Here is a 25,698-nt window from a genome sequence, read left to right as displayed (position 1 = left end):
GCATGAGAATTCTAGCCAGGTGTGTTTCCCAAGCACAGGAAAGAATTCTCCTTGTGGGAGGAAATTGGGCCTGGCCAGGTTCACGGGGCTGGGCTCTGTTCTTTCCAGCTCTTCCGAGGAAAGAAACAAGCACCAGCCCTCTCCCTTCCGTAGCCAGGCCGGCCTGTTTTCCCTCCAGCTGGCAGCCTCGGGTGCCAGTGCACCCAGCCAGGACCTGTGTGCAGCTGTCTCCTCCGTGGGCCGCCCGCCCTCCTGTTGTTGCCCTGAAGGCCTGCTTTGAAGCTACTAGAGGGTGGAGTTCTTCCTCCGATTGCCCTCCTTCCTTCCTTTGTGTTTTCGGTTGCTTCCTCTTCCTACCCTCCACCCCCAACCATTCTATTTCCTTCTCATCCTTTCTCCTCTGGGCTCCTTGGGGAGGGGTGGCGTTTCGATCTGGATTGTTACCACATCCACCCCTTAGAAGGCCTGGCCAGGTTTGGAGTGGGTTGAAGGGGGCTTTTCCCCTCCTTCCTCCTCTTGGGTCTGCTCCGTCTTGTGTTGGCTTTGATCTCCAACGGATGCCGACAAGTGGACAGGCCCACCCACTGATCCCATTCAGTGTGGCTCAAAAGAAATGTTCCATGTTCTTCAGGCTGCTGCCTTTGCTCTTGCAGAAGAGAGGGCGGCCGGATGGGAGCCGCTTGAGCCTTGCAGATTGCGAGCTGGCATTGCCAGCTGGCTGATTATTGATGGTTGATGTGTGGCTGTGCTGCCCGCGGAGGGTTGGAGGCAAGGCAGGGCGGTGAGGTGTTGTGACAGCAGGTGATATCGGACAGATGCCCCCAAAATGCAGCGGGCTCGCTCAGGAGGGACTTTTAAGGGCTGCTGTCCAGAAATCTCTCACACGTTTACCATGCTGGAGAAAATGCACATGAGAAAATAAACCGGCAGGACACCTGGGTTCAAATTCTCAATCTACTACGACTTGGCCTTCGGGCCTTGAATAAAACATCCAGTCCTGTGCCAGCCTGTTTTGATTTCCAAACTGGTTAAAATGATACCTGTCCCACTTAGTTTGGGAGCTCACAGTATCAGCTCTCGCTGCGTAAAAAGCACCACCCAAAGCTAGTGGTCCATAACGATGGTGGCTTAGAAGCTCACGATTCTGAGAATCAGCAGTTTGGGCTGGGTTCAGCTAGGCAGTTCTTCAGCTTGGGCTGGATAACTCACGCACCAGGGGACAGCTGCCAGTGTAGGCTGGCCCAGCTGAGACAGTTAGTCTTTCTCCACGGATCTGTCATTCTCCAACAGGCTAGTCCCAGGGGTCTGTGGAATATAAGACAGAAAGCCAAAGTCTACAGCCTCTTGAAGCTTGGACTTAGGGCAGTTACATTGTCCCTGCTGCCGAATTCTTTTCGTCAAAGCAAGAGATAAGCCTCACCCCGATTCAAGGGGTGGGGGACCAGACTCCATCTCTTAACGGCAGAGGCTGCAAAGTCACATTGCAAAGGGATGTGCATACAGGGAGGGAGATAGTTGGGGCCATTTTTGCATCTGATCTCCTATAGCCACGGAATAATAGATTCAAAGTCACTTGGAAGTGCATAAAGTACCTCACGGTGCAAGGAAACAGGCAAAAGGCAGAAAATCAGTTTAATCCCACCTCCCAGAGGGGGGCATTGCTGATACATTTGTCTGCATAATCCTGTCATGTTCTAAGCTCATGTAATGGTGTTTCGGCTGTGTAAGAACAAGAATTTCAATGACCAAGTGCCCAGAATTAGATGAGAACTTTTGCGGGTTGTCTGTTTACGACCTCTGAGAAATCTAAGCCTCCCGACTGGTCCACCTTCGGGTTTGACATCCACTGAGAAGACTAACGAATTTAGATAGCCGGATGGTGGTCTGGTTTCAGGGACCTCATCATAGGGGATAGACTGTAGCATGGTAAACCAGATGTCTCACGGGGCAGAAACATCAAGGAGAGAAGGGGTTCTGGGTACTGGATACCGTGTAACTAATACCAGCACCTGTCCCAGTTCGTGGTGACATTTCTGGAATCAAGGGACCATAGTTGTCACCTGAAGAGGAGCATTCTGTAAACTAATGCTCGGAGGACTTAAGCCACCTTGCGGTGTGACCTTTCCAAGCGAGTGTATCCCACAGAACATCCCATTTATTTCTCCCAGGTGATGATGGGATTTGCTGGCCACCAGGAGCTGGGACCAGTAGAGGTTTGGGACTCTGGAGAATGGTGGTTTTTCAACTCCACCAGCACCAGCAGTGAGAGTGCATTTTCAATGCAGAGAAAACATCCAAGGCTGTAGAATCCCAGACTTCCTAGCCCTATGGTGACTGTGTCTCCCGCATGGACACATGGAGCCCACACCGGCCTTCAGAAATGTCAGCCAGTTGTCATCCTCACCAACAACCTACTAGAGTGTCTGTCTCTCTCCTCTGCTTTTGCCAGCTCTGAACACTTTCATAAAAAACAAAAACAAAAACAAATCCTGCATGGTTTAAGTGGCATGTCTTTATGCATACATCCATGGAAGCCGAAGTGTCCAGAAGCCATTCAGACTGGGAAACAATTTGGAAGACAAATGATAGCAGCCACATTGTGGGACACTGCCAGCCGACCGCCATCCTGCTCGAGAGGATCGTTCAGTCTGCACACGTTTTAGTGCTCACTTGGGAGAGTCCTTCTCTCTTCCTCTCCAATTAGCCCACATGGGTATGCGCACTCTTCACTCGCCCTGGCCTGCCCAACCCCAGGCTCGTTAATGACTCCACACAGCACTTGTATGAGCAGGAGGTGCGCCTTGGCAGTCCAGTCCCCGCATGTGGACTGCCCAGATGGGTGGGACGTCCCTGCCCTCACCGGCTGCCAGGGTTTGCTTTGTTTTCGTTTATGTTGGCTCTGTTTCAGTGCAGCCCACAGATGTGGTCAAAGCGGAGAGGGCTAGGGGGCTGGAAGCAAGGGGGGGGGAGTGAATAAAGGAGTCAATCATTTCTGATATAATTCAATGTGACTAGAACTTTGCGGTGAGAAAAGCCAGGCTCCGTCTGGGCCCCTGCTGGCCTCTCTTCTGGGTCTTTCTCCGTCCCACTCAGACAGGGGGAGCTCGGGGCTCTTGGGAGCCATGCAGGACCTCACCTAAGGAGCCCTGCCAAGCCCGGTGACAGTCGCTCCAATTTCTAGGCCACAGCGGGGATGGCTCCGCTCATTTGCCTCCTCTCCTCTTGGGGCTCTGTGGGAAGGGCTCAGCTCTAATGAGAGGAGACAGTTGAGAGAAGGAGCTGGTTTGACAGAGAGCGGACCCCCTGTGGCTCTCTCAGACTTCTCACCTGTCAGGTGAAAAGGATCCCAATTAACCACCTCAGCGATGCGGAGCCCCGCAGCCTCACGGCCCATCCTGCCATCTGTCTCCCAAGGTGGTAGAAATGGGGGCAAGATGGTGGGGGGGGCACTGCAGGGTGTGAGTAGGGGGAGCCAGTCCCTGGTCACCCCTCTCTGGGGTTTCCTGCCCTCTGGTCACATCGCCCTAAACGCGCAAAGCTTTGGGACCCTACTGGCTCTCACCGTTGCTTACCTCTGGCCTCAGCACGCTTAGAGGAGGGGCCATGAAAGAGTTAAGAGCTCCCCTCCCTCACTTATTCTACCTCTGCTGCCCTGCTTGGCTGGCTCCCATTCCTTCTGGGGGTTTCCTTCCTTCTCTGTCTTTTCCACAGGGAGGCACACAGGGCCCTGCCCCTGGCCGCATTTGCCAAATGTAAATAGTTGCTAAAGTTATTTAGTGTGTCCTCACATCTCCTTTATGTCACTGGTGTTCCCTAGGCAACCGCTGCGGGAATGCAGTCAACTTGTGGAGGATTTGTGCACACAGGAATATGAAATGGCTCTTGCTCATTTCTTGTTTGGGGGCATCTTGGAGTGGGCTTCTCCCCCGGGGAATTAGCATGTTCATTTGTTATTGGAAAAGTGGGCAGCAAGACAAGTCTGACCGGACTGCCCCTGGAAGTTGGAGACGTGGCAACTCCGGGTCCCTTTGCTCAATTCTCTGGATGGGTGTGAAAAGGGTGGCAGAAGGCAGTCCTCTAACTCGCCCAAGTCCCTCCACCGAAACCCTGCCATGGGAGGGGCCGTGGTCATAGTGAAAGAGAGAGTGTGCTGTCTTTTCTTTCTAGAGACCATAGGCACGTACAGATATGTAATCGCTAGGTTATACACCTACAGCTAATATAATGCTGTATGTCTACTATGTCTCAACAGCAACACAAAGACTATTTGGACAAGCTAACTTTCTTTTTAATTACTGAGGTATGTGTGACATACAATGTGATATTAGTTTCAGGTGTACAACGTATTGATTCGACAATTCTATCCATTACTCAGCGCTCACCATGCTAAGTGCAGTCCCCATCTGTCACCATGCAGTGTTATTACAACATTATTGACCATATTCCCTATGCTGTTACTTGTCATCTCTGTGACTTACTTATTTCACACCTGGAGGTTTGTACCTCTTAATCCTCTTTATCTTTTTCCTCCAGCCCCCAGCCCCTCCCCCTCAGGGAACCTCCAATTTTTCCTCTGGATTTAAGAGTCTGGGGTCTTTTTGTTTGTTTGTTCGTATGTGGTTGTTTTTATTTTATTTTAATGTTTATTTCTTTTTGAGAGACAGAGAGTCAGAGCGCAAGGAAGGGAAGGGCAGAGAGAGAGGGAGACAGAATCCGAAGCAGGCTCCAGGCTCTGAGCTGTCAGCCCAGAGCGCGACATGGGGCTTGAACCCACGGACCATGAGATCATGACCTGAGCCAGAGTTGGACCCTTAACCGACTGAGCCACTCAGGCATCCCCACATGTTTTGTTTTTAAGGCTGTTTTTTCTTACATCAGCAATAAATTTCTTACAAAAAATGAGAAAATATGGATAATTATAGAAAAGATGATCACCATGAACATTTTGGTTATATGCATATTTTTGTATGAAAGCTTTCAAACAAAAGAGGCACCCTTGCAGTGTTTTCAAAGACCCAATGATATAAACCTCATTCCATGTTGATCACATGCCTCTACTCTGTATCAAATATATACTCCTGCTTAATAACTTAGCCTCAAACCTCGTGGTTTAACACAGTGGTCCTCACATACTTTTGGTTTCCAGACATTTTTACACTTTTAAAATCATTAAATACCTCAAAGAACTTCCGCTTATGCCAGCTATAGCTATCAATATTCACTATATTGGAAATGAAAACAAAATATTTATTTATTAAAAAATTTTTTTGGCATTTATTTATTTTTGAGACAGAGAGAGACAAAGCATGAGCAGGGGAGGGGCAGCAAGAGAAGGAGACACAGAATCTAAGCAGGCTCCAGGCTCTGAGCTGTCGTCACAGAGCCCGATGCGGGGCTCAAACCCAAGAAAAGTGAGATCATGACCTGAGGCGAAGTCGGACGCTTAACCGACTGAGCCATCCAGGCACGCCTGAAAACAAAATTTTTAAGGCAAGAATACGCAAGCACATATTCCACTAACCATCATGGTAATGATGTCATTACATGCCATGTGACTTCTGAAAAACTCCGTTGTACGCTCATGAGTCAGAGCAAAAAGGCAAGTATCGTCTTCACAGTATTACAAAATGAGGTTTGACCTTGTAGAGACTTTAATAGGGTCAGGGACCTTCTGTAGTCCCCAGACCACACTTTGAGAACAGCTGGATTTTAAAAATTAGTATTTATGGGGGCTCCTGGGTGGCTCAGTCGGTTACGTGTCTGTCGTCGGCTCAGGTCATGATCTTGAGGCTTGTGAGTTCGAGCCTTGCGTTGGGCTCTGTGTTGACAGCTCAGGGCCTGGAGCCTGCTTTGGATTCTGTGTTTCCCCCTCCCTCCGCCCCTCCCCTGCTCTCGCGCTGTCTCTGTCTCTCTCAAAAATAAATAAACGTTAAAAAAGTTTTTATACATAAATAAAAATAAAAATTAATGTTTACTATTATTGCTTATAAGTCATCAGACCAGGTAGATGGTTTTCAGGTCTTGGCCGGGTGCACTGATGTGTCTGCGATCAGCTATGGCTGCCGGCGGTTCTGTGGAAGTTGGCCAGCCTCACACGTGTCGGAGGGTCAGCTGGTTGGAGGCTGGTCTAGGGATGGGGTCAGTTGATACAACTGGGCTCCCCCCATGTGGCCTCTCATCCTCCAACAGCTGGCTTGAGCTTGTGCACGTGGTGGTGGCAGGATTCTGAGACATGGAGAGAGAATACTGAGTAGGAAGACACAGCTACCCGTCCCAAGTAAAGATTCGGATGGTGAGGACGGCAAAGATCATAGCAATGCCAACCACCAGAAGAGAACCCAGGCCTGGCCCCCTGCACCTGCTAGAGGTTCAGAGTCACGAGGGGGGACTCAACATACAAGGTGTTGGTTAGAACAACATACATATGTGTTTTAAAAAACATGGGACACCTGGGTGGCTCAGTCGGTGAAGCGTCCGACTTCGGCTCAGGTCATGATCTTGCGGTTCGTGAGTTCAAGCCCCGCGTTGGGCTCTGTGCTGACAGCTCAGAGCCTGGAGCCTGTTTCAGATTCTGTGTGTGTGTCTCTCTCTCTCTCTGACCCTCCCCCATTCATGCTCTGTCTCTCTCTGTCTCAAAAATAAATAAACGTTAAAAAAAATTAAAAAATAAAATAAAATAAAATAAAATAAATAAAAATAAAAAACATGTGGGTTTTAGGGAGCCCGGGTGGCTCAGTCGGTTAAGCATCTGACTCTTGGTTTTGGCTCAGGTCGTGATCTGATGGTTTGTGAGCTACTGGCAGTGCAGAGCCTACTTGGAATTCTCTCTTTCTCTCTCTCTGCCCCTTCCCTGCTCGCACGGGCACTCTCTCTCTGTGTCTCTCAAATAAACAACAACAACAACAAAATAAAAAACATATGTGTTTTAATTCGCATATAGAAGAGATGCACAAGATCAGTGTCTGTACTGTGTGTCAGTCTCCCATGGCCACGGGACCCTTCCGGTAGCCAATGCAGGGTGATGTACTACGTACACCCCTCTTGTACCACAGGCAAAGACCCCATTCCTTACCCACAGGAGTGGGGGCACGGCAGATATACTGGTGTGCTGGTCAAGTCCCATAAGGGGCACATGTTTGGGCAGGTCACATGACGGCTGTTTTCCCAACAGAGAGGAGGGACTGAGGGAGAGGGAGAGAATGAGAGAGAGAGAGAGAGAGAGAGGGCAAGCAAGAGGGCAGGAGAGCTTAAGGTCTCTAAAGACTTAAGCTCAGAATAGGCACATTGTCTCCTTTCTCTGAATTCTGTCGACCAGAGTGAGTCACGTGGCCAGGAGGGTGCGAAAGAGACCCCATTCCTGGGATGGGAGTTGCTGCAGAGTCGTGTTGCAAAGGGCAAGCACAGAGAAAGGAGAATGATTGTGGGTATTTCTGCAATCTACCACATACTTCCTACTTGTTCAATGACTACATTATTTTCTATTGAATGGACATGCTATAATTTACTCTAGCCCCAACTGCTGGACATCGAGGTTGATCTTCATTTTCTCTTCCTACAAATGAGGCTGGAACAAGCATCTGCTACATTTGTCTGACTCTTTACTTAGGACAAGTTCCTGGAAGGGACATGGCAGCAATGTTAGAGCGTTGTTGAAGTTCTGGATATACCCCGTAAACCTCTCTGTTGAGAGAGCTCCCGCTGGTCCGTGCTGCCCCAGCAAGGAAGGAGGCGTCTGCCCGCCGAGAGACTGGTTTCTGCGGGCGTTTCCGTGTACACATGGGCATGTGAGGTCACTTGTTAACCGTGGTCCTTCATCCCCAGTGCCGACGAGGCCTGAGGTCGTCAGTGGTTAACTGGGCTGACCACAGCTTGAAGCGGCTGAGGAGGGCTGAGGTGGCCTTCTGACAGACTGCTGAGTCTGGGTTTCTCTGAGTGCCCTCCCTTCTTTTCTAGCCCCCCACTGGCCCTGATTAGTTACACATGAGAGATGCACCTCTTCCCAGAGAAAAAGAACAGGTGGTCTCATTTCATTTTCTTGTACACAGTCAAGAACAATGCAAGGGGCAGCTTGGTCAGGAACGGAGCCCTGAGCCCTCAGGGAAACAAGCTGTCCCAGGGTGCCAGGCGGGGAGGCTCTGGATAGGCACCAGCTGATTCTGGGCAAACCCCACAGATCTGAAGTTCTCTCCTGCAAGCCTTACGTCCTCTCCCTACACCACCACCCCATGGCCTCCTGTGTTCATCAACGAGCAGTCGGAATTCTTAGTCTACGAGGTCCATGTGATCTTTCATGCAGTTCTCACCAATACCCCACATGCCTCCTTGGCCTTGTGTTTCTTCCAAGCCATGTTCCCTACAGTTCCCAGAGGAAACCCTGATAAATGGCTCCCACTTCTGGGCTTCTGCTCCTGCTGTTCCCTCGGTCCAAAATCTTGTCCCCACGCTCTGTCTGGCCCATCTCCCTCTAGCTAATTCACAAATGTTCTTCAAAATCCAGCCTAAGGGAATTCAAAGGGTTTACCTTTGAGGCTGGGTTGAGGTGCTCAGACCCTGAACAGACACTTCTACTGACAGCAGTTCGGGCTGAGATATGGGAGTCTTGCTGTTTTCTAGCTGTTTTCTAGCTGTTTTCTTGCTGTTTTCTAGCTGTGTGACATTTAGAAAGTCAACTGACCTGTCTGAGCTCCATTTTTCCTCTTCTATTCTCGGTTGCTCTGATGGTCAAAGGAATTATTGGAAGGACATACTATCAGGGGCACCTGGGTGGCTCAGTAGGTTAAGGATCCGACTCTTGGTTTCATCTCAGGTCATGATTTCATGATTCGTGGGTTCGAGCCCTGTATCAGGCTCTACACTGACAGTTTAGAGCCTGCTTGGGATTCTCTCTTTCCCCTCTCTCTCTGCTCCTACCCAATGCTTGCTCTCTCTCTCTGTCTCTCAAAATTTTTTATAAGTATATACTATTTTTTTTTTTAATTTTTTTTTAATGTTTTTATTTTTGAGACAGAGAGAGACAAAGCATTAACAAGGGAGGGTCAGAGAGAGGGAGACACAGAATCCAAAACAGGCTCCGGGCTCTGAGCTGTCAGCACAGAGCCCAATGCGGGGCTCGAACTCACGGACCGCGAGATCATGACCTGAGCCGAAGTCGGCCGCTTAACCGACTGAGCCACCCAGGCGCCCCAAGTATATACTATTTTAATTGCTAAACATGCAAAACAATATTAAGAAAAAGTCCTACCGTGGTTCTCCTAAAACGCAGATGATAAGAAAAGAGTTATGTGCAGATAGTTTATTTTGAAGAAGTGATTCTTCGGAAAGGGTGTGGGGACACTTGGGAGACCAACAGGCAAGCCAGGCAGGTCAATCCTGACTGCGGAGATGCTGTGTGCATGGGACCCTCTGAGAAGCAGTGTGGAGCACACAACAGCACCATCCCCCCCACCCAAGACACAAAAGAGGGGAGCATTTGTTCCTGACTTGGTTAGGGCTTCTCTTCAATGTTTGCACTTAAATGTCTGCCAGGGGCCACACGGCAGAGCAGGATCCTGGGGGCACCTGTCACACAACAGAGAAGGTCTACAGAAACCAAGAGATACCCAGTGCAGCTGAAGCAAGGCACCGCTTGTTGCCACAGCTCTGGACAGGACAAAGAGGTGGGTGGCCAGGGTCTGAGATGGCGCATAAAAGGTGGCCCCCGTAAGCAAGCTGCACCTGTCATAGCTGAGTCTGCACCTCCAAGCACACTGACTGGCACAGAGCAGACATTAAACCAGTGGTAAGTGAGAAATGGAGGGGGCATCCCCATTTCCTGGCCCCCCAACTCGGGTCACGGTGGCCAGAAGTTCTTTTTCCATGGTGCTTTTATGCCCTTCAGGAGCCCGGATGGAGACGGGTGCCCTGCTTCCGCCCAGAGGCTGGTTGGGCAGATCTCTGTGAAAGGGTTGGGTTGGATGGGGGTTTTCCAAAGATGTCCTCCAGGGACCTGGTGGGGTGGGGTGACCTGGGTGTGTCAAGAAACATTCCTCCTTCCTCTCCCATCTTCCTGTCTACCCGAAGGTCTGTTTCTTCTGAACCTAATTCCTGAGCATCATCTGAAACAGCATTTGCCACAACTGTGTTCCATGAATCCTAGCCCCAGCCCCACCTCACCTTCAACCAAAGCCCTTCCATGTTACTTCTTTGATATACTGAGATTGTCTCTGTATCGGCTGGGACTCGGAGGCAATCAAATGAAACCAACTGCTTTAAGTAAAGAGAAAAGGAATCTATTGGAAGTGGATACAAATCAGAGATCTGTGTGCAAAGAAGTTTGGACACCTGGGAGTTGAACCAAGTGAAGTAGGCATGTCTGTTGCAGGACTTATCAGAATCTTTAGTACACCAGTGCACATCTCCAGTATATAATTTTTTATATACATTTTCCAAATGTATTTCTTCAATGCCATGATGCACTGATTGTAAGGTGTATCAGCATTTTAATAACAGCATTTTCAGGAATCAGAACAAGAAAGGAAAACTATCACATGGGGTGTGCGAATTGATTTTCGGAAACATCGTCATTTCAACCTTGTTTGTTTTAACGCAGTCTGTACAGAGTACTTAAGATGGACCAGGCATGTTTTTAAGAGCTTTTACCTAAATTGACTCAGTCCTACCTTTTGAGGTAGGTGTGCAGCTGGGAGGGGCTGAAGAATCCCAGAGGGAGTACTCCAGGGAGCGTGATTGACCTCGGGCCCCAGGGGTGCACTCTGAACACACCTCGCACGGCCTGGGGCAGAGGCCAGTGACTGAGCATGTCAGGGATACCGAGGTAGACCCCATCCTGGGAGACCTGGGACTCGTCTGACAGCTGACTTGAACTCAAGAAGTCCTCAAAAATTTGCCCAAACTTTCTTGGAACTGCATGGCAGTCTAAGGCTTTTGTTTCTCCTCTTTTGTGGCAGGAACAGGTGTTCCCCAAGGCCTCACACAGTCCCCAGCCTCCTCCAGCTTCACCCCTGCACTCTCGCACAGGTGTTTCTCCCAGGACACGTCCGACACATCTCGTCTCATGGTGGAGTCTGCCTCTTGCAGAATGTGAAGTAACATGGTTGGATCTTTTATTTCGTTGCCAATCTACAAATGGGAAAGCTGAGACCCGGAATGGTTGAGTAACTTGCCCAAGGTCACACAGCTAGGAAGGGCCAGAGCCAGTCATCAGACCCAGGCATGCCGGAGTACATACTCATAACCATTTCACTACACCACCTCTCATTTCATAGTAACGTGTGGGAAAGTAAGAAAATGTGCCGTCGGGTCTAGAAAAGGGGGCATTTGTTCTTGCAACTCATTTTTTTTTTTTTTAAGTTTATGTATTTTGGCAGAGACAGAGAGAGAGACAGAGAGTGCAAGTGGGGAAGGGGCAGAGAGGGGGAGAGAGAGAATCCCAAGCAGGCCCCGTGCTGTCAGCACAGAGCCCAATGCAGGGCTTGAACTCACAAATTGTGAGATCATGGTCTGAGCCAAAATCCAGAGCCCGACGCTTAAGCAACAGAACCATCCAGCCGCCCCCGTGCAACTCATTTTCTGCAGAGCGTCTTGTAGGACTGGGGACCAGTCAGGGAGGTGCGCTGTGGGAATATGGCAGCGGGCCTTTGTGACACACGTCTGTCATCATGACTTGAGGGTGTCGTGGTGAAGGTGTGCCTGCACGGACCCGCTGGCAGCCGAGGAAATAAAGAGCAGTTGATGAGCAATGAGCTGGCTGCCTGGGGTGGAGCCCTCCCAGACCATCGTGTTGTTGCTGTTTTCTGTGACTTCCAGTAGCAGAGACCATGCCATGCACCTGATCTCTACCTGGCCCTGTGGTCTCCTTGCCTCTTCGATTCTGGCGGGCCTGCCACTGAGGGGGGTGGGGGGTTGGGGGGGGTGGGCAGGAAGGGTGCTGCCCCAGGAGGTTGGGGCCTGAGTTTTCCACTCTCACTTGGCAAGTCAGAGGACCCCTCCTGCCTTGCTCTCCTTATTTGTAACAAAGGGATGGGGTGAGATCAGGAGTTTCCAGCCAAGCTCTCCCGGGCTCCTGCGGCAGTTTTGAGAGAAGAAACCCCCGACAGGTGTGGTGTGAGAGGGAGAAGCCCCTGTCCACTCTTCTACGTCTCAGCAGACCATATCCACTTTTATTCCTTTTAAATATTGGGATTCTGCGTGTCTGTAAGCATTAGTGGTTGCAAGCTACAGAGACTGACTCTCCTAGCAGATGAGAAAGGAATTAAAAAAAAAAATTTTTTTTTTACCTTTATTTATTTTTGAGAGAGAGAGAGAGACAGCGTGAGAGCAGGGGAGTGACAGAGAGAGAGGGAGACAAAGAATCCGAAGCAGGCTCCAGGATCTGAGCTGTCAGCACAGAGCCTGACATGGGGTTCGAACTCACGGACTGTGAGATCATGACCTGAGCCCCAGTCGGATGCTCAACCGACTGAGCCACCCAGGTGCCCCCCCCAGTTTTTTATTTTTAAAGTCCACTGGCCTCTCTCCTCTGGGTGGAGACGAGAGGTGAGACTCTTGCTTTGGAAATGACAGCTCATGGTCCTGAGGTCCGCAGCCCTGTGTTCTGATCCTGGATCCAAAAGATTGTTATTGCTACAATTTTATTTCCAGTAAGTAGTCATTAATAATCAGTTCCGCTTGCTGGTGGTTATCAGGTCCCAGGCACGGTGCTAAGAGCTTAGGGTACCTTCTCTCATTTTTCCCTATTTATTTCCCTACTCACCTTACAGATCTTAACTGTCCTTCCTTGGGGACGCTTTCCTCGACTTGGGCGCCTCTGCTTCCCAACCCCTCAATTACATGGTCTAATTATACCACAGACCCTCCCGTTGAGGCACTTACCTCAGTTGACATTTTACTTTATTCGTGCCACTTTTTAATTCACGTGTGTCTCCTACAAGAGACCTCAGTGCTGTGTGCTCACTGCCATGTCCCACACCAAGCACAGTGCCTGACATTCAATAATATACTTACTGAATGAAAGAGGGACGGAATAGCCTATCAGAACCCTGCAGTGTGGGTTTACACTGAGGCCCAGAGAGGTTAAATGCTGGCTCCGGGTCACACAGCTAGTAAAGGTGATGGTAGGATCAAGCACGGGTCCATCTGGTTCCAAGACCAGATCTTCACCATTGCCCCCTGATGCCTTCCAGTGTCCAAGTGCGGTCTTCTACTGCCCTGTCCTTCCCGTGAAAGGCAGAGAGGTCCTGCCCCTTTCTGTGGCCCTCTTGTTTAACTTCTGCCCCCTCACCTCAGGTCCTGGCATTCAATCTCGTGACCCCTCCAGCTGTGAATCTTGCCCTTTGCAAATGCCTTCCATACCGTTCAGCGGTCTCTTGGCTGCCGGCACTGGTCTCCATCTGCTGAGATGGCGTGGTGCCCGCTCACAAGATGGCACGCTATTTTTACCCGGCTTAGGTGCCAAGCCAGCCAGATGTTTTTTAGCAGTGCAGGGAAGCTGAGCATTGCTGGGGTGTGGAGGGAAGCTTCCAAATGTCAGCTCCTTGGGGGGGCTCTGGGACAAGCAGAGGAAAGGCTCTGCCTGGAAGTGGGCATCCTGAAGAGATTTCCAGGTGCTGGCACCTGTGTGGGGCTCAGGCAGCACACTGTGCACTGGCTGCTGGTTATGGGCACCTGCCGGGCTGTGATGGGTCTGCTCCAGGCAGGAAATGCCCTGGGTCATCCTTCCCCAGAGGGCTTGTGCTTCATCCCCCCTGCTGAGATCCAGGCAGTGATGCCTGGGGACCTATCCTTCTGGGGCTTCACTGAATGCTTGGAAAATTCTAGGTGTGGCTGGCTGCGTGAGGAACCCGCCAGATCAGGCTGAGTCCAGGCAGTCGTTAGGATCAGCTTTCCCTCAGAACAGATGGAGCCAGAGGTATGGTGGTCTTAATCTCTACTCTCTCCTTCCTGTGACAGGTGACCTTCAGTTGAGGCACAGTCCCCCGGTTAATAGCCAGTTAGAAACAGCAGGGTGTGTAGCCTCACGCCGCTGTCCCTAGCTCCCTGTTCTGCAAACTTCTCCACTGCTCCCCTCTGTGACCTTGAGCAAATCACAACCTGAGCCTGTTATCTCATCTGTGAAACCTGCAAGGCTCCCCCCGTCTAATTACAGTTCCTAATTGTAGAGAATCACAATTCGCTTGGCGCGAAGCAAGCTTTGCTGACCTTTTCCCATGACTGGCCATTCTTGGGCCTGCAGTGGGGGTGGTGAGCAAATTCTGTTCCTCCCTCATGCTGTGTGCAAGTCTCCTCCCGTTTGCTCCCCCTTGGGGAACATTGCGAAACGCTCAGACCACCTATAAGAGGTTGTCTTCGAGCCCAGGTCTCCGGACAAAAGGCCCATGAGGGGCTCGAGGTCGTGTGGAGACAGAGGGAATGTTTGCAGCTGTGGCCGCTGAGCCAAGAAGATCGGTCCTCGTGGCCTGATTGAACCCGCTCATCTGGCATCCTGTGCCTGGTCTGAGAGATGTCTACACTGGCAGGGCCACCAGGCCAGGGCTTCCCAAATTGGAATGTGCCCCTGAGCCACCTGCTGGTCTTGTTAAAATGTCCATTCTGCTTCAGTCTGTCTGGCATCGATGGGTTGGGCAGATGATGGGCCCCCAGAACGTCCACGTCCTAATCCCCGGAACCTCTGACTGTGGTGGGTGATAGGCTGAGGAGGATAAAGGCTGCTAGTCAGCTGACCTGGAGATGGGAGATGATCCTGGCCCATCCAGGTGGGCCCAGTGCAGGTCTGACGGATGCAATGTGAGACAGAACCAGCTGCTTCTGCTGGCCTTGAAAAGGGAACTGGGGAGCTTTGAGGCAAGGAATGCAGGTGCCTTCTAGAAGCTGGAGCAAGCAAGAAAAAGGACCTTCCTCTAGAGCCTCCAGGGTGACATAGCCCTGCCAACATCTTGCTTCTAGCCCCAGGAGACCTGTTTCAGACTTCTGCCCTCAGCAACTGTGAGGTCATACTTCCGCGTTGCTTTGAGTTACTAAGTGTGTGGTCAGCTGTTACAGCAGCAATAGGAAACCGATACGGGCTGCATTTCTGACAAGCTCCCGGGTGATGCTGAGGCTTGAGTCTGTCTGAGTATGGCACTTACACCTGAGTGACCTGGGTGACAGCTTGAAGGTGGGAGAGAGCTGTTTATTCAGGGGCTCCCATGGACGCTTCTCATTATCCTGTTTTATCTGTGTCTCCTTATCCCTCCCTAGGCAGAGATTATTTGAGGTCCCTGGGTTGTCTCTTGATATGATCCAAGTCAGGGGCTTTCCTGGTTTGTGGGCTCCAGCCCCCCTGAGAGAGCTCAGATTACTGTAAGGGCCCCCCTACTCTTGTGGGTGCTCTCTGTTATTCAAATAAGTGAGGCGTCATGCAAATTGCATTTCTCAAACGTATGCAGGTGCCATGAATAGGATCCCAGTGGACCGTGGTGGCTTAGAAAAGAGGCTTTGCCCTTCAGCTAAGATCTAAGCGCTATCAGGACCCAGGTGTCCCTATGTGATTTGGTCTCTCCCTCCTCCTCTGATTGCACCACACGCTTTTGTCCCCATCACGTGTTGAGTAAGCTCCAGCCCCAATGGCTGCTTTCTGCCCTTGAACACGGGTCTTTCCTTCTTGGCATCTATGGGCTTCCTCTTCTTTCTCCCCGTTTGGGTCGATAAGTGCCTTCTCTGACCGCAGCGAGCAAGCACGGCTCACCCGGTACTCTCCCTTACTGCTTGGGTGCGTTTCATTTTAGTGTTTGTTCCAGTTTGTAGCTGCGTATTTATTTGAAGGGTTTGCGTGTTTATCACCTGTCTTTGCCTCTGGATTGAGTTCAGCAAGGGCGGGGCCCGGGGCATTTTGTGTCGGTCTGAGCCGGACGCACCGAGCACAGGTTACATGCTTAATCCGTATTAGACTAGGGAATGAAGGAATAAATGAGTGGGAGTACATCTGAGCCCTCGTGAGAACTCCAGACTGTGTCCACTTGCCTTAATGCTCCAAGTTTATCACTGTCTCCTGGAGCACTAGTCCCTGAATCCCTCTCGTAAAATAGAAGCCCCACGGCTGACCGGATTGGTCCGTGTTTACCTTCACGTATCTTTCTGCTTTTCATGTCTCCTCTCCATCTCCACGGTTTATCTCTGCCACAAGGAGAGAGAGCTTTGTCACCCTCCTCTCAGTGTGATTGGCTGTCTCCTAATGGAAAAAAAAAAAAAAAAAAGATGCATGCTCGGTGCCTGGACCTGCTTTCTTCCATTGTCATCTCAAGTCAGGAGGGCTTTTGTATGGCCTGAAGCTGAATACTTGTATTGACTTTTGTTTTATCCCCAGAGCTTGTGTGCTTCATGTGAGCCCTGGCAGCTGCCGGAAACAGTTTCTGGTCTTGAAGCTCACCTCGGTGAGAGCAGCATGGGCTGAGAACACGGGAGCTGACTTCAGGTGTAACGGGAGGGCTGCAGGCTAGACCGCAAAGGAACAGCTCCCCGCTGACAGAATGGTGAGACCAGGACACGTGTCCCCAAGCTGCCACAGAGCGGATGTTTCTGGAGAAATCCAGGGGAGACCTGACCCTGTCGTGAGGGGCTGATTAAAACACAGTGGGGTCTAGAGGCGGGCAGCGGGCAAGACGTAACCACGGGGAGCTGGGATAATGGCTGACTGGAGTTTGCTCTCTAGATTTTATTATAGACGTTTCCCACCATGAATGTGAATGATTAGAAAACTCGAATCCTTAGAGATGACAAAACTGAAATTGCGGGAGGTTAAGTAACTCATCTGAGGTTATACATCCAGACTGTGAATTCAAGCCTTTCTGACTCCAAATCTTTTGTACTCCTACTGCTTCCTCTTGTGAACCTGAAAAATTCCTATTGTGTTCCACAGCTATTTGTTTGTATGCATCAGTTCCTTAAGAGGGTTGCTTAGTTCTGGCTTGGGGAATCCGGGACCACTTCCTGGAGGGTGTTTAGTGTTTGGATGTGTGTGCAAAGGGCTGGGTGGTACACAACTCAGCATGGTCTTCTCAGCGTCCATCCTCCCTGTTTCTGGCATAATGCCTGACTTTTTGGCAGGGGGTGGGAGACCCATTTGTCACCAATTCTCAACCCTACTTGTCTGTCCGGGTAGAGTCTAAGCTAGCTCCAAGAGGGGAATATCAGGCCTCAGCCTAAGCCAGTCAGTGCATCCTATCCTTTTGGCCACAGTTCAGGGATGGTCACATATTCTATGCAGGTCCAATCAGAGAAGAGCTAAGGATTTTAGAGGGGGCTATCAGTAAAGGTTTTTGTTCTATCTAGCTGTATTTGAATGTGAGAGGAGGTGTGCCTGGCGCTGTGGTAGCCATATTGTCTTGAAGGCTGAATTGGAAAATGCATGAAATTGCATTCTAACATCCTGGTTGGACTCTTGATCCAGCCATGCCTGAAGCTGCCATACCTTTAAACTTTTCCACTTATACGTACCAGTGAATTCCCTTTGTCTTTGCTTAAACTTATTTGAGTCTGTTTTTCTGTCACTTGCAATGGGGAGAACCATAGCTGATGAAGGCGAAGGTAAATCCACCACCCCCACTTTACAAGTTGGGGACAGCAGTAGCAAGAGAGACATATCATTAGCCTGAAAGTGTGGACATGAGGAAGTCTCAGTATCCTTGCAAGTTCCAGCAAGTGGCTGGAAAAATGAATAGGATATAGTTTTCTTTGAACTCTCCTGTCCTGCCCCACAAGAGGATAAAGAATATGAAACTGCTTGCTCAGAGCATTTGTGTCCTGGAGTATTATTAATAGGTATTTCATTGGGGGAAGGGGTTGTGTGGTCTAACAAACTTGAGAAACACAGGAGCAAATAAAGAGATAACGAACGCACTACCAGATTGAAGCCTTTAAAATGCTAACATGTATTGTGAACTCTAAGGAGAGAGAAAGTGTGTGTGTGTGTGTGTGTGTGTGTGTGTGTATTTCCAGAACTTATTTTTCTTGGAGACTCTCATGGGACCACTGTTGCAAAGAATACTCTTTTGAAAACATTGGCTTAGAGGACAGTTACTGTGCAGGCTTCAGAGAAGCCACGTTCTGGGATGAAAAACTTGGCAAAGGCAGGAGTGTTTGTCTAGATGTGGGCAGGACAGGGCTCTATGCAGGAAAGGGAGGTAGCTCTTGATTCATGGACCCCAGAAATACTGCCTGTCCTTAAATGGCCCTCCGGCCAGCCAGCAGCAGGACTGAAATTCCCGTGAGTATAAGCAAGATTTGGGCTTGGAGCAAATCTTGAAGAAATTCCGACTGAACTATAAATGCAGAGCTGCTTGGTGACAGTATCCAGTCTGCTATTCATTCATTTATTTGTTTAACACCTATTTGCTGAGTACCCACTGTGTACCAGATACTGTTGTAGGTACTAGGGATGCATCAATCAGACAAATTCCTGCTCCTGCGGATCTTAAATTCTAGCGGATGAAAATAGTCAAGTAGATATAGATATACATGTACATAGTATATTATGTGGTTAAGTGCTAAAATAAGTAAAGCTGGCTCATGGGTACTCAGAATGCCAGGGAGGCGATGTTTGATAAGGCTGCTGGGATGGGCTTCATTGAGAAACACATTTGAATAGACACTCGAAGGAGGTGAGAGATGAGCTTTGAGGAATGTTCCAGGCATTGAGAACGCCAGCGTGAGGGACCCGTGTTGGGAGCCTGCCTGGTCTGTTGGAAGCAGAACACGGCATTCACTGCAGCTGGACAGGCTGGGCAAGGGGGAGTGGAGGTAATGTTGAGGAGGGAACTGTAGGAAGACAAAGTCATGGATGACTTTGGCTTTCACCATGAGTGCAATAAACTGCCATTGTGGGGTGTGACCAGAGGTGGCGCATGATCTAGCTTACATTTGTAAAGGGGCGCTTTGGTGGCTTTGTTGAAACTCACATGCATGCAGCACTCTCAACAATAGCCAAATTATGGAAAGAGCCTAAATGTCCATCAACTGATGAATGCATAAAGAAATTGTGGTTTATATACACAATGGAGTACTACATGGCAATGAGAAAGAATGAAATATGGCCTTTTGTAGCAACATGGATGGAACTGGAGAGTGTTATGCTAAGTGAAATAAGTCATACAGAGAAAGACAGATACCATATGTTTTCACTCTTATGTGGATCCTAAGAAAATTAACAGAAGACCATGGGGGAGGGGAAGGGAAAAAAAAAAAAAGGTAGAGAGGGAGGGAGCCAAACCATAAGAGACTCTTAAAAACTGAGAATAAACTGAGGGTTGATGGGGGGGGAGGGATGGGAACCAGCGGAGGGTGGGTGATGGGCATTGAGGAGGGCATCTGTTGGGATGAGCACTGGGTGTTGTATGGAAACCAATTTGACAATACATTTCATATTAAAAAAAAAGAAACTCACATGCATGGGCCCAGGGTGAAAGTTGGCAATGGGGAGGGGGCTGCGCAGTTTGCCTGGGTCCCGTGGTGGCTCGAGCAGTGGCTTGGTCTGGGGCTGTAGGTGAGTGAAGGCAGGGAGCAGTAGCTGGTGCTGGATGCCTTCTGAGGGTGTAACCAAAGGGACGTCCTAATAGATGGGAGGTGGGGAGTGAGAAAGGGCAAGTTGAATCAAGGATAACTTTTGGTCCAAGCGACTGGAAGGATGAAGTTGTCCTCACCGGGGATGGTGAGTCTTGCATTATGTCTAGAAAAAAACCAATGTTTAAAAATTGGGAGATTTCACGTGAAGAAAAAAAAAATCCACATTTCTAGCCTCTCTTGAGAAATGCAAAGATCTGGTAAAATCAAGCCCACCTCCTACTTTGCATCCTTTGGGTAGAGCTGGCCGGCAGTGCCTCTCTTAGCTGGGAAAGCACATTTGAGTTTCCTCAGCTGGATCACACACCTGGCTCCTTAGGGACTTGAGTGGGAGAACCTAGGGGTGGGTAATAAGTAGCGAAAGAATCAGGGCACCCGGGTGGCCCAGGCGGCTGAACATCCGAATTTGGCTCAGGTCATGATCTCACAGTTTGTGAGTCCAAGCCCCACATTGGGCTCATTGCTGCTGTCAGATCGAGCCTGTTTCAGATCCTCTGTCCCCCTAGCTCTCTGCCCCATCCCTCCCTCAGCTCATGCTCTCTCAAAAACAAAAGAAAACACCCCCCAAAATAAAAAATAAAAGCAAAATACACACACAGAAGAATCTGCAATCCTTCCAAGTTCCCAGATGATGCTGATGCTGCTGGTCTGGGGACCACACTTTGAGAAGCAGTGAAGGAGCACGTCCTCCCCTTAGCACCACTCCTCACATGGCTGCAGACGAGGATCTCAGAGGACCTGGGAATGGACTGTGAGACTGAAACAGGTTGATAGGGTTGGGCACAGGAGGGGCCAATCAGCCAGGAGGTCCTTTGAGGACGCTTCAGGGTTTGTCAGAACTCCTGAAGGCACACTTGGCTTGCTTTCTTGCTCTTGGCAAATGCTGGCTCTTCTGGGTCGAGGTCACCAACCATCGTGGCGGGGAGGCTGAGGCCTGGAGGAGGACCAGGGAGGCTCTAGCAGGAGCCAGTGTCTCCAGAGGATGCAAGGGGCAGATGAATTCCCTGCAGCCCGCCCAAACTGTTGGCACTAGCTCTCTTTCGCTTAGCCTCCTGGCTCATTATGTAGCCCCGGAGCTCATGCTTCTGCAGCAAGAAGCAGAAATCAGATTTCCATCTGCCTCTCCAGCTTGGAGAGACCCCAGGGAGAGCACCGTGGCCACCACAGCACCGGCCTCCAGGTTACCCCAAGCACATGAGGCTGGAGAAGGTTCTGGAGTGTCTTCAAGCCGTTCAAGGTAAAGTTTGGGAATCTAGCCTGTGCTGGAGGGGCAGCAATGTGAAAGCAGGATAAGTCACTTTGTCTTTTCTTTCTGACCAGGAAAATATTTCCCTGTACATCTGGTTTGCATTTTTCTTTAGGCTTCTGCCAGAAACAATTGGGAAAACAGAATGCAGCCCAGGATCGAAAGAATCTATCCATTCCTCTGGAATTCTCCATCTGTCCGGTTGGGCCCCATATTAACATTTGAGTAATTCCCTAATGTGAAGTCGCCAGGCTTTAAAAATAGTGCAGGCAGGCTTGTGTTTGCTAGTGGTTTCTCACCTTCAAATGTTGGCCTCAAGCCCTCTGTCCCCCTTGAACATTCTCCACACCCCTGCCTATCATAATTCCCTTGCCTGTCCTAATTCAACCCATTCATTTATATGTACAGTGTTTGTCACCCCCCTTCTCTGTGCTGGACATTGGTGGGTCTTGGGGTCGGTGGTGAGCAAAATAGCTGTCACCATCATGAAACTCAGTCTATGAAGAGGCAGGCCAATTAAAATCGGGTTATTAGTGATGGTTTCTATAAAGCAGTGCTTCTCTGCTATCTGTGAGCAAAGACCTATTATTTTTCATTTCCCATCAAACATGGTCCTACTGTGCATGATTTGTGTGTAGTTTGTATTGTGAGTTGGACGATACTTCATCCTGTTTAATGAGATGGGTCCACCCATCCCCTGCTTGGATGCCCTATAATAAAAGTTTCTAAACCCTCAAATGCTGTATGTTGATATGGATGCATAACAACCTGTTGGTGGCCCATCACTGGTCCACACTTGGAATGGTATTCTATCAAGGACCAGTGAGGGGTTAGGAGAGACAAAAACAGATGCCTTATTTAGGCTCGGTGATTACTGAAGGACCCTTGAAGAAGTGAAACTGGAAAGATGAGTAGAGACAATCAACCTGGGTTGGGGGGCGGGGAGTGAATGGACCAGTGTTTATGAGTAAGGAAGAGCAAGTATCAAAGCCCAGAGGAGGTAAAGAGTTGGCTTGTCAAGGGATAGCATGACTGTGTGTGTGTATGTGTGTGTGTGTGTGTGTGTGTGTGTGTGTGTACACCAGGTATATTAAGAATGAGGGGCTAAACGAAAATGGAAGGCAGGGGCTCCTGGGTGGCTCAGTCAGTCGAGCAGTGGACTTTGGCTCAGGTCATGATCTCACAGTTTATGGGTTTAAGCCTGGTGTTGGGCTCAGTGCTGATAGCTCAGAACCTGGAGCCTGCTTCGGATTCGGTGTCTCCCTCTCTCTCTCCACCCCTCCCCGACTCAGGTTCTGTCTCTCTTTCTCTCTTTCAAAAATAAATAAACATTAACAAAAATCGAAATGGAATGCAGAGCGATGGGAAGGGTGAGGCTGAGTGAGTGATTTGCTCCCATATTCATTCTGAGGCAGTCCCTCTGGTTGTGACTGAGGCATCCTTTGTGGATCTTTGAGGGTTTTGTGGTGGGTGATGGGACTACTGGAAGAGGGGACAGGTGTTGGTTGCTATATAGCAGCCGTGTATGTACTAACTACTGTGCTAGGGCTGCTGTTACTCAAACGGGGGGCTTAAAACAAAAGCCATACATAATCTGTCATAGTTCTGGAGGCTAGACATCCACCATCAGCATGTCCCTAGGGCTGATCCTTATGAGACTGTGAGGGCCAGTCTGGTCCATGCCTCTCCTAGTTCCTGGTGCCTCGCTGGCCATCTTGGATGTTTCCTGGCTTCTGCTGCAACACCTGATCTCTGCCTTCATCTTCACATAGCGCTCATTCTCGGTGTGTGTCTGTGTCAAAATTCCCCCCTTGGTAGTCGGATGCCTGTGCTATCGGATTAGGACCCACCCTAATAACCCCCTGCTAACTTGAGCATCTACAGAGACCTTATTTCCAAATAAGTTCACCTTCACTGCGGGTTGGGACTTTGACATCCTTTTGGGAGACACAGTTCAACCCAGATCAGGTTTGCATCACAGCGGTGACAGGGCCAGGGAGCAGGTGCAACAGATCTGGGAGATAGTTGAAAGTTGGACTGGACAGAACTGGGTGAATGATGGATTGGATGTGTGGCGTGAGGGGGGAGAAAACTTTGGAGCCTCTCTTCTTAAATTCTGACCTGAGGTCGCTTGGGGGATCTGGTTAAAATGCAGGTGCTGATGTCGGAGGTCTGGGGCAGGACTTGAGGTGCTCTGCTCCTTACAAGCTCTCAGGTGATGCCAAGGCAATGAATGTGCTTGGGTCCGTGAATATCCCACGAGGCAAGAATGTAGAACTTCACTGTCCAGTACAGTGGTCACTCACCTCTCGTCACTTGTAAGCATTTGGACTGTGTCTCTTCCAGAGTGTCATATGAGGGAGGTGTTAAGGGCACACCAGGTTTCAGACTTCATATGAAAAAAAAGGCTGTAAAACATCAGATTGATTTTATTATTGTTGAATTAATATTTTGAATTGCGGGGCAGTCAACTAAAGAACATGTTTAAAATTAATTCCCATTGGTTCCTTTTTACCCTTGTCAGTGTGGCTACTAAAAAACCTAAAGGTACAGATGTGGCTTGCATTAGAGTCCACATTATGTGTTTGTTCGACAGCACTGGCTTAGGCTTAAATATTTCCCCCTTCCAGAAGCTTCTTGCCCACTCCAGCTGAAGGAGATATTTCCCACAGGCACTCTTTTTCAAAAACCACTTATGTCACTTATCTTGACTTTGTTCTAGAGTTACGGGAGTCTGTGTCTGTTCACCAATCAAATCCTCCAGTGCCTTGAGGACAGACACTGTCTGGCTGTCTCCGGCACACAAGCCTGCCGTTCCCTTGATAAGGCAGCGATTGTTGACCGAGCCAATTTTGGTGAGGCTGGTTTCTCTGTGGACCACCCTGCTGAGTCTCAAGGGGGTTTGGATGAGTGTTGATAAGCTTTGGCCCGGGCGGAACTTGATTCTCTGGACCCCAGTTCACGGGGCTGCCAGAACCTCTGTCAGCAGCTCCTCAGTGCGAAGAACACTCTTCTTGGGACAAAGGAAGGAAGGGGAGTTGGTGGCCTCTGAGGGAAGGATCTCCATGTGCCTCTACCCCTTTTTATTCACCCTCGGGGCAAGCATTGGGCCGGTGTTTCTTAGGTGGTGAGATTATTGCATTAAAAGGCAGGACGGGATGCCCGGCTGGCTCAGATGGTTAAGCGTCTGACCGTTGATTTCCACTCAGGTCGTGATCTCACACTTGGGAGATCGGGCCCCATGTTGGGCTCCTCCCTGAGTGTGGAGCCTGCTTGGGATTCTGTCTTTCCCTCTCTCTTTGCCCTTCTTCCTGCTCTGTCTCTCCCTTCTCTCAAAATAAATAAACATTAAAAATAAGTAAACAAATGGCTGTCTCCCTTCTCTGTGGCCAGAGAGCTAGGGGACTGGAGTGGGGCCTCATGGGAGGAGGCCCACTGTCTCTCCCTCCCCTCAGTCCTATTTTCCTGCCTTCCTCCCACCTGGCAGCTGGACAGAGTAGTGGTGCAGGCCAGCTCAGTCCTGGGGACTGGGAAGTGCCCCCATGTTTGCATTCTCTCCCCATCCCCCCCGCCCGCCACGCCCCTCTGTTTCTTTCTGTCTCTGTCTGTCTCTCTGTGCTGAAAGGTTGTATTAGGTGCTATTCTCCTCTCTTTCTCACTCACATCTTGGGGTGAGATATAAAACACGTTTGCCAGTGGAGAATGGTGTAGGCGGGGCTCTCTAGAAGCTCACCCAGAAAAGGAGTCTGGGGTACAAGATGTTTATTGGAGGTCAAGGCCTGGGAGAGGAAGGTGGAGGGAGCAGGACCGGGTGGAGGAAGAAGGCGAGCGGCAGGTAGGCCTGACAAGGGTTCTGAACCTTCTCAGGCTCTGCTGAGCCAGTAAGGGTGCTTTACAGCAGGTGTCAGCAGTCCAGTGGCGGAAATGTCCTGGCCCGGGGCAGGTGCTTTGGAGGTGCTGCTGACCACACTGCCTCAAGTCCCTTCATTGAGAGGTGGTCTCTGGGTCTTCCACAGACCCTGAGGCCAGGATTTAGGTGCAAGGAATTGACTGGACAGGTGATCCCAGGGGCACTAGGAGGGAGCAGGAAGTAAGACGGAGAAGGGAGGAAAGGCGGTCCATACAGATGAGTTAATGAGTAGGTTCCTCCTGGGAGCCCCTGGGCTCAGTTCTCTGGCAACCACTGGGATCCCCAGGACACATTGCTGAGGGGCGGGCGAGGAAGCTGAGCTACAAGTCCCAACTTGCATTGCCAAATGGCTACTCCGGAGGCATTACTCCCTGCACTGGAGGAGCCCTGTGGCAGAGAGGGGAAGCCTTAGGGGTTCTGCCTCCAGGGGCCCTTTGGGTGGGGCACTGCTGCCGCCCTCAAGTTAATTAGGGCCGACCACTGAGGAACGAACACTTCCTTCTGCATGTGATACGGCCCTGTTGATCAGCGTTCTCTGCTTTGACGGGCAGAACCCTTTCGAAGGGTTCCCTTTGGGCGGTGCTTCCCTTGTTGTGGCAGCCAACAATTCTCTGTTGCCCGTGGTCCTTGGGAATAACCGATATTCCGAGCCTCATGACACGGGAACTTGGCAGAGCCCGGAGGGCAGGCCTGGAGTCTCGTTAGGTCTGGAATCCCCAGCTCCTGGCACAAGGCACATTCAGTCAGTGTTCGTGGCTATTAGCACTTCTAAAGAAGGGGCACAAAGGAGGGTGAAGGGGGCATATGGTAGGAGTGACGTGAGCTTGTCCTCAAGCGCCACCGGTTACTCAGGCTTCTTCCAGTTCCTTCGGCTAAGCCCCCGGTATATCTGAGTCCACAGCAAACCCGTGTCATTCTGCCCTTATAAAAGAGTTTAGTCTCTGTCTACGGA

Source organism: Panthera tigris, chromosome A2 (genome assembly GCF_018350195.1).
Source record: "Panthera tigris isolate Pti1 chromosome A2, P.tigris_Pti1_mat1.1, whole genome shotgun sequence".
In the NCBI taxonomy this organism is placed as follows: domain Eukaryota; kingdom Metazoa; phylum Chordata; class Mammalia; order Carnivora; family Felidae; genus Panthera; species Panthera tigris.
Note: the sequence above shows the minus strand (reverse complement) of the source record.